An 8546-nucleotide genomic window follows, 5' to 3' on the forward strand; every position below is an offset into this window, starting at 1 on the left:
TTGGCACATGGGTGAACCAATGCATGACCCACACTGCCACCCTTGGAATTTAAATGAATAATATGGGTAGACCATGGTGGGTTGCACCCAGACACCCCAAATATAGGGTTTTAGGCCAAAACATGCACTTTTGGGCAAATCAAGTGGCCGGGGATGCCAGGGTGAGGCCACACTTGGCACATGGGTGCACCAATGCATGCCCCACACTTCCACCCTTGGAATTTACATGAATAATATGGGGTAGACCATGGTGAGTTGCACCCAGACACCCCAAATATAGGGTTTTAGGCCAAAACATGCACTTTTGGGGCAAATCAAGTGGCTGGGGATGCCAGGATGAGGCCACACTTGGCACATGGGTGCACCATTGCATGCCCCACACTGCTACCCTTGTAATTTACATGAATAATATGGGGTAGACCATGGTGGGTTGCACCCAGACACCCCAAATATAGGGTTTTAGGCCAAAACATGCACTTTTGGGGCAAATCAAGTGGATGGGGATGCCAGGGTGAGGCCACACTTGGGACATGGGTGCACCAATGCATGCCCCACACTGCTACCCTTGGAATTTACATGAATAATATGGGGTAGACCATGGTGAGTTGCACCCAGACACCCCAAATATAGGGTTTTAGGCCAAAACATGCACTTTTGGGGCAAATCAAGTGGCCGGGGATGCCAGGGTGAGGCCACACTTGGCACATGGGTGCACCAATACATGCCCCACACTTCTACCCTTGTAATTTACATGAATAATATGGGGTAGACCATGGTGAGTTGCACCCAGACACCCCAAATATAGGGTTTTAGGCCAAAACATGCACTTTTGGGGCAAATCAAGTGGTTGGGGATGCCAGGGTGAGGCCACACTTGGCACATGGGTGCACCAATGCATGCCCCACACTGCTACCCTTGGAATTTACATGAATAATATGGGGTAGACCTTGGTGGGTTGCACCCATAGTTTTAAAAACCGGACCGGACCGGCGGTTCAACCGGAAAAAACCGGAACCAGCTCCTCTGTCGGTTTTTTAAGCGCAATGGACCGCATGCGCTGGTGGGCCCGAATAAACCGGCGAAACCGCGGTCCAACCTCCGGGTTCACGCACTAAACCGGGAATCTGGTTCGACTGGTTCAGTAGGCTGAGTGCTGTAAAAATCTAGTTGCTGGCAACAGGATTCGTACCCAACACCTCTCGTGCGAATAGAAAATGGGGGTCATGCCGCTGACCAGCTGGACTGATATTACTTGTTGTTTTAGATAGAGATACACATGTTTTTTACTATGACCCACAAGGCATCAATGAAAGTCCAACGTAATTAGAGATATACTTCTTTTCTACATCTACATCTACTAGACATCAATGAAAATTCAACGTTACAGTGGGCTTTCTTCCAGCTTGCATTGCATGAAAAATTCATATACGCATATAGGCAGCGTCGGAATTTGGTTGATGTAGGTTTTAGTTGGCCGCCTGACAACATGTTAGCCTTGGACAGAGCAAAACTTAACATGTTGTTGGTCAACAACTCACTACTCTTTTATGTCATTATGTGGATTATTATGCGAATTGCAAGTCTAAATTGTTTTGCACAAATAATTAATTAATTAATGCATCATTTGTAAGTAAAAGTATGTTACTTTATATCTAAAAAACCGGACAGTGAACCAGTGAACCAGTGATCCAACCGGTGAAAACCTGAACCGACGACCTCACCGGTTCGATCACCGGTTCGGTTTTTAAAACTATGGTTGCACCTAGACACCCCAAATATAGGGTTTTAGGCCAAAACATGCACTTTTGGGGCAAATCAAGTGGCTGGGGATGCCAGGGTGAGGCCACACTTGGCACATGGGTGCACCAATGCATGCCCCACACTGCTACCCTTGTAATTTACATGAATAATATGGGGTAGACCATGGTGGGTTGCACCCAGACACCCCAAATATAGGGTTTTAGGCCAAAACATGCACTTTTGGGGCAAATCAAGTGGCTGGGGATGCCAGGGTGAGGCCACACTTGGCACATGGGTGCACCAATGCATGCCCCACACTGCCACCCTTGGAATTTACATGCATAATATGGGGTAGACCATGGTGGGTTGCACCCAGACACCCCAAATATAGGGTTTTAGGCCAAAACATGCACTTTTGGGGCAAATCAAGTGGTCGGGGATGCCGGGGTGAGGCCACACTTGGCACATGGGTGCACCATTGCATGCCCCACACTCGCTACCCTTGGAATTTACATGAATAATATGGGGTAGACCATGGTGGGTTGCACCCAGACACCCCAAATATAGGGTTTTAGGCCAAAACATGCACTTTTGGGGCAAATCAAGTGGCCGGGGATGCCAGGGTGAGGCATCACCCAGCCGCTCGTCGTCGCCAGCGCCGTCATTGTCTTCGGAGGAGGCGACGTGCTTCGAATTCATCCTACGCATCGACCAGGACCCTCTCGGCATCAAGCGGCTTCCGGACAAGTTCGCCGAGTTCGTCGATGGCGTCGAGCCGGCAGAGTTGCAGCTACGGGAGGCGAGCTGCAACTTTCGTCGATGGCGTGTCGAGGTATTGTTCGACGGCCGGGGCAAGATGTACCTGCACACCGGGTGGGACAAGTTCGCCCGCTACCTCGATCTCGAACCCGGCTGCCGGCTTATCTTACGCTACGACGGGGATGGCGACATGGTCGTCAAAGTGTTCGACGGCACATCCTGCCGGAGATACTACCACATCGGCGAGTCAAGCTCGAGCACCGACAGTTAGATATTTTCGAGTGTTCTTTCTTTGCAGCGAAAATGGCCACCGGCCAATAGAACCACTAGTGTACGTTTCCGGTCTCGGGTGCACGGGAGTGTTCTTTCTTGGCAGCGAACACAGGAAACACCCGAGGACGACACTAGTTAGGTTTCCTCATTTTTCAATGTTCTAATCTTGTTTTAAACTATGTAATGGTTTGTGTAATGTTCGTATCTGTGTTTAAATGAAAAAGAGAAAAAAAATTAGGTAAAAGTTATTGGTTTCCAAAATTTGTGAAGTTTTTTATTTATTTCAATTTTTGTGATAGTAAACCTATAAATTTATGTTAAATTCAGGCGAAAAAAAGTTGACGAGATAAAGCCATGGCCCATGAGTTCCCTCCCCGCGTGCATTGGCCCGTTACATGTACGACTGGCCTAGTTTTTTAATTTTTCTTTAAATCTGCAGCACATCCGGTTAAATTCAAAAAATTCAAAAAAGTTTTAACCAACGGATTATGTTCACAAAAACGTGTGACATATTGGGTAAAAAAAACTGGATTTTTTTTGGAAGGTCGAAAAATCGACTAGCTTAGAAAAACTGGTTTGATGTAACCCAAACGGTTCCGTTTCTAAAAATGTGGATTTTTCGACCTTCGAGAAACGCTCCAGAAATTTTTGCACACGCTCTGATATCCATCCTAAGACGAATTGTTAAGTTTTTTTCATTTTTTGAATTTCTGTGAAAATAAACTATTAAATTTTAGTTAAATTCGAGTTGGGAAAAAAACAGAAGAAAACTAGAGAACCCTGCTGGATGGGCCATGAGTATACCTTCCCCGCGTCCATGCTCCACGTTAATGGGCTTAGTTCAAACCGCGTTACATGTCTGACGGCCTAACTGAAAAGTTTTTTAGTTTTGATTTGAATAAATCAGCACCACATGTGGTTAAATTCAAAAAATTCAAAAAAGTTTTAACCAACGGATTATGTTCACAAAAACGTGTGACATATTAGGTAAAAAAACTGGATTTTTTTTCAAAGGTCGAAAAATCGACTAGCTTAGAAAAAGTGGTTTGATGTAACCCAAACGTTTCCGTTTCTAAAGCTGTGGATTTTTCGACCTTCGAGAAACGCTCCAGAAATTTTTGCACACACTCGATATCCATCCTAAGACGAAGTGTTAAGTTTTTTTCATTTTTTGAATTTCTATGAAAATAAACTATTAAATTTCAGTTAAATTCGAGTTGGGAAAAAAACAGAAGAAAACTAGAGAACCCTGCTGGATGGGCCATGAGTATTGCTTCCCCGCGTCTATGCTCCACGTTAATGGGCTTAGTTCAAACCGTGTTACATGTCTGATGGCCTAACTGAAAAGTTTTTTAGTTTTGATTTGAATAAATCAGCACCACATCTTGTTAAATTCAAAAAATTCAAAAAAAGTTTTAACCAACAGATTATGTTCACAAAAACGTGTGACATATTGGGTAAAAAAAACTGGATTTTTTTTCAAAGGTCGAAAAATCGACTAGCTTAGAAAAAGTGGTTTGATGTAACCCAAACGGTTCCATTTCTAAGAATGTGGATTTTTCGACCTTCGAGCAACGCTCAGAAATTTTTGCACACACTCTCGTATCCATTCTAAGACGAAGCTGTGAAGGTTTTTTCATTTTTTGAATTTCTGTAAAAATAAACTACTAAATTTCAGTTAAATTCGAATTGGAAAAAAAGACGGAAGAAACTAGAGAACCCAGTCTGGATGGGCCATGAGTGTTCCCTACCCACCGCTCCATCGCCTCCCTAAGGACTATAAAAAGGGCCGCCTCTCATCGTCCCTTTCACACACAAACCCTAGAGGCTCTCTCCCCAACCCTTGCCGCCACCGTCTCAACAAGAGTTGACGCCATGGGCTGGGAGAGGCGGAGGCCGACGTGGTCGTGGCCGTGGCCGCGGCAGAGCTGCACGCTCGCCGTCGCCTGCCACACCGTCGGCTTCATCGCCGGAGATGGACGTGGAGGGGCCCGTGCTGTTCGAGTTCGTCCTCGTACTCAAGGGCGACCCACGCGGCATCCGAGAGACTTCCTGACCCCTTCGCCGTCTATGTTGCCGGCGACGATCGACCGAGCACGCTGCATCTGCGGGAGGCTTCGTCCGGCTTCTACCGGTGGATCGTCGACGTGATATACGACGGGCGCGGCAAGATGTACCTCCACATCGGCTGGGAGAAGTTCGCGCGCCACCACAGACTCGAAGCCGGCTTCATCCTCCTGTTCACCTACTATGGCGACAGGGACTTGAGCGTCAAGGTTTTCGATGAGACGCGCTGCCGCCGGGACAACCACGACAACCACGGCGACAGCACCGACGAGGAGGACGGCCGATGAAGAGTGTTGTTTCTTCGCAGCGAATACGTGCACGGAAGTTTACGGGTGTTCGCCTCATCCTCCCGCTGGATTTTCCGGTTTGGGTGACTGGGGATTGTTAGCAGTGAACACAGGAAACCTTGGATGCACGGTCTAGTTAGGTTTAGTTTTTTTGCAAAATTTTATATTTGTGTCCACCATGGTTCAAAATATGTATTAGTTTGTGGAAAACCATGTCCCAATTATGTATTAGTTTGTGGAAATTGAAATGAAAATACCAAAAAAAGTATTTTAAAGGTTTCGTGTGTTCACACGAAACCTTCGATGCCAAATCAAGTGGATGGATGTGGATGTGGATGTGGATGGGGTTGCCGGGGTGAGTCCAAGCTGAGTGCATGGTTATTTCATGTGAGAAACCTAGGAGACTTAACACGGAATGGTGCATAGTCTATTTAGTCAACGTCGAAATAATCACAAGTACACAAATATGTGACTATTTTTTACCTCAAACTCATATGTGCCTATTTTTTACTCCTTTCTTACCTGTACCTTCTATGGTAATCAAACTTGTTGATTTTAGATAACATCTCTACGTGGCAATGACTTTGTTATCGAGGGATCGAACAAGTTTGGCTACGGAGACTGAGCAGTCTATGTGAAAAACAATCTATGCATGAGAATAACAAACAAGGCATTCATGCATAACAGTTATAACTAGCATTTATCTAGATAAAAGAGTAATCAGTTATAACTAGCATTTATCTAAACAAGGCATTCATGCTTAAAAGTTATAACTAGCATTTATCTAAACAAGGCATTCATGCATAAGCTGTCATAACTAGCATTTATCTAAGGCGCCTTTATCTAAACAAGCAGGCATTCATGCATAACGGTCATAACTAGCATTTATCTAAACAAGCAGGCATTCATGCATAACACTGGAGATATAAGTTCTTAATTAGTACTAAGAAATTCCATAAGTAGAACTTAAGGTTCTACGTACACACATTAAACCTAAAAGTTCTTAGTTATCCATTACAACCAGACAGAAATAAGCTCCAAGGACATAACATATATACGGGGGCGAGCATCGGGCTGAGGCATGCATGGTAGGTTCAGATGTTGCAACGCCTGTTGAGGATCCTGCCGGAACGGGGAAGGCGAGGACCCAGCAGAAACCTTGCAAGTGCCTCGTGGTCAGCCTTGCCCTGCCACTCGCGGGCGCTGTTGCGAGTGTCCATAGCATGCATCTCAAGGGAAGCCAGCGCGCCGTCCTTCACCTTGCGGGGACGAAGGGGCAAGCATGCTTTCCCTACGCACTTGTCTTCGAGAATCCGAGACTCGAATCCCTTGACCTGCCTCCGCACGTAGGACTCAAAGTTGTCCTCGTCGACGTCGTCATCTGTGTTGTACTCGCAAATAAAGGGGCACATGTGAGGAAGCGGCTAAAGGATGCGAGAACATGGTATGGTATTCACAAAGTTCATATCTTCTTAATATTAGCTGCTAAATTTAATGAGTAATTCTTACAATTCATACCGAGGAACATAGAGAGCAAACTTTAACCATGGGAGTTTGGATACACGATTTACAAACTGTTAAAGATAATGTATTTATGCTTTCTATCTTGGTACAAGATTTACATACCGCCATGAAAGGACTTTCCACACATTCGGCAAACCTGAAGAGTCACTACTAAGCATGAATAATTTCAAAAATAATAGCTTACTAAGAGTTTCTACGATATCCAAAAACAAATCAACTGGTAGGTAGGCATTCTTCAACCACCTAAAATTTCTAGGTTTGCGAGGTTGTCAAAAGGCAATCCATTTTTGGTTACCTTGTCACATATGTTGCTGATTTTGTTTCCTATAGTACTTTTTCATGAAGAAAGCGGTAGCTTTCATTTGAACATATCTTTTATTTTTCTTAGTGGAAGTCCAATTACTATTTTTCTGTTACTGTTTATAATTTGAGCATAAGTTTGAATTTCCTTAGGACTTTATGTTCTTATGCAAGCGGCAGACATAAAGCAGTAGCTGATATAATAAATATTATTTCTGGTTTGTTTGATACATACATCAGGATGTAAATGATGAGTTTTCCATCTGACATACTCTTTATTTTCCATATGTTGGCATAGAACAATATAGTGTTGATCTACATAAAAAAGCTTTCCCATAATTCACTGAATCTACAGGGAAACGGGGCAAGGACCTGATCCACAATCAAGGTCTGAAATACCAATACTTTTTCCTTGTTTAACACTTGTCAGCACATATGTTTAGTATTTATGTCTGTAAAAATTTAGATGTGCCTTATATTGCTTTTCTACACGGTTCAACACTCGTTAACTATGTTTTTCTTGTTTAAAAATTCAAATGAGAGGTCTGTATTAAAAAGTGGTTCTCAAGTCGTTTATCATACATTCTTGCGTATCCAAATCATGGTAAACAGCAAACCTTCAGCTCTTGACCCATTTCAATCCCCAACGGCAAATAGGCTCATTTCTATATGAAGAAGCTCCAAACCAACTTAGTATGACTGCAATTTTCATTTATATTAGGCAAGTGGCTTATTTAGTAGTTGTATCTTATTTGTTGTTTGAGAATAATTTAGTTGAATCCACAATAGTTTGAATGATATCGTCTTCTTATAGTGGTACACGAGTAATGATTTTAATACAAAGTTTATTGCTTTGGATACAAGATCACAATGGTAGAAGAAGTGCAAGAAAAATGAATGTTTGTTGCTTTGGATACAAGATCACAACGGGCATTCAACTAGTAATATTAACTCGCCAATGTTTGTTGCTTTTAATACAAGATCCACTTATTTACGGACGGAGGGAGAAGATATGGCTCGCGAGGGCTCGATGTACTCGAGGACATAGCTGCGGTTACCGGATCGACATAGCATCCACGCGCATCTACTACATCTACTTTGCGGGGGTTACCGGATCCGAGAGGGGAGACATAGATTTACCTCGCGAGGGCTGGACGTGCCGGCTGGCCTCGTACATGGCGTCGATTTCCTTGTACGCCGCCTCCCTATCGGCGGCGGCGCGAGCGGCGGCAGCGGCCACCGCATCGGCGATGCCGCCCGAATCGGCACCCGGCGGCTCCGCGCCGATGTCCGCCGCCGCACCGGAAGGCGCGGCCGCTCCGCTCCCGCTCCCGCAACCTCTCCCGCGGCCGCCCCGCGGCCGCGGCCGCTCCCTCTCCGCCCTCCAAACCGGCGGCGGCCGCGGCTAGGTTCATGTCCATTGCCGGATGCGTAGCCGCGCAGAAGAAATGGGAGTGTAGGGAGAGAGGCTTCGTTCGCCGAAGAACTAGGGTTAGGGTTTTCTCTCCTCTCGCTTTTGCCGGAAATGGGGATGGTGGGGAGGGGATGCGGCCGGCGGGGATAAAGTAGTGGACTCTTTTGGACTGTGCGCGTGTG

The sequence above is a fragment of the Lolium rigidum genome, chromosome 4, assembly GCF_022539505.1.
Source record: "Lolium rigidum isolate FL_2022 chromosome 4, APGP_CSIRO_Lrig_0.1, whole genome shotgun sequence".
In the NCBI taxonomy this organism is placed as follows: domain Eukaryota; kingdom Viridiplantae; phylum Streptophyta; class Magnoliopsida; order Poales; family Poaceae; genus Lolium; species Lolium rigidum.